Source organism: Zingiber officinale, chromosome 3A (genome assembly GCF_018446385.1).
Source record: "Zingiber officinale cultivar Zhangliang chromosome 3A, Zo_v1.1, whole genome shotgun sequence".
Lineage (NCBI taxonomy): Eukaryota > Viridiplantae > Streptophyta > Magnoliopsida > Zingiberales > Zingiberaceae > Zingiber > Zingiber officinale.
This window is the reverse complement of record NC_055990.1, coordinates 155,915,543-155,916,671: the sequence shown is the minus strand read 5'-3', so window position 1 is coordinate 155,916,671 and position 1,129 is coordinate 155,915,543. Positions and strand designations below refer to the sequence as shown.

At 44.9% G+C, this 1,129-nt stretch overlaps 1 long non-coding RNA gene across 2 annotated transcripts; it reads left to right on the top strand.

Annotated features, from left to right (window-relative positions):
• Positions 1–298: 298 nt before the first annotated feature.
• Positions 299–835, top strand: LOC122054173. Of its 2 annotated transcripts, XR_006132596.1 has the most exons (4): positions 299–365; positions 449–556; positions 623–716; positions 808–835. It is a non-coding gene; the product is annotated as an uncharacterized LOC122054173 (long non-coding RNA). The 2 variants fall into 2 exon arrangements; XR_006132595.1 differs by having other exon boundaries at positions 449–716.
• Positions 836–1,129: the final 294 nt, after the last annotated feature.

The window sequence follows — 1,129 nt, the reverse complement described above, 5'->3', positions numbered from 1 at the left end:
GGTAGGGCTAGGGCAAAGACTCCATTGGCTCCTCTTGCGATCCTTTTCCTTTCTCTCTCTCTCACGAACGCCCGATGCCAACGAAGAACGACTTCTTCCACGGCGATCGCGTCCTCGTCGAGTCACCGGAGAGAATGGCGTTGGTTTTCGGGGGTTACCGATCATCTCCCACTGAGAGGTTGTCTTCTCGGCGGTTTCTTGCTCGCGGTCGGCAGCAACCCAGCGTCTAGGGCACAACCGGGGGAGTTTGATTCGCATCACCAGCCGATCAATCGTCTCCCCCTCAATTTGTTCCCTAGGATTGATCTGTAGCTCCACACCCGCTGGATTGGATCGGGCGACATCATCAGAGGCGACCTATCAAGGTATGCTTCGTCCAAAAATTTATGGATTCAAGGATCCGGTACTATAGGTCTCAATTCTTGATATTCCTCTTGTTTTGAACTAGGGGAAAGTACCGAATCATCTTAGTGACAGATCTTCCTTGAGTGGATTTTGATCTTCTTCTCTGTTCGTGGGCAAGAAGAGATCATTTGCCCTAGCCTTGATCTTGGAGGTAAGTGTTTAGTTTTGGTTGTGGATTCGAGCTTGTGATCTTCTTGGTTTGATTTGGGGTTGGTAGGTGATGAAAGTGTGGGCAGCAGTAAGCATCATACCCATGATTTCTAGCAGTGGTTGCTTCAGTTTTGGTTCTTTGGTAACTCTCGGGTGAAGAGGTAAGGTGCATAGTGTGCTGGAAATTAGTTAGTGATGTGTTGTTTTGTGGAATTCTAATCCCTTCTTCTTGATCCGGGTGGTGAACAACAGCTTGATTTGGGATCAATTGAGCTGTTAGCAGGATTATGGTGGGAGCTGTGAGTGTTGATCAGCTACAACCTTCCAAGGTAAGTGATGTATCAATGAGGTATTTCTGATTGGTTTAATAGAATATTGCTAAATTAGGGTTGTAATTTTATGTAAGGGTTACTTCTTTTGGGCATGTGAAATGTGAAGGAGGGTTTTAAATATGATAAGTTGTTATGAATTGAGATTATTATTGTAGTTGGATTAATCGAGGTGGATGAACTATGTGGATTAGATTCATTTGTGTTTTTGGAGATTAGTTTGCGTTTCGGTGATGAAGGTGGGT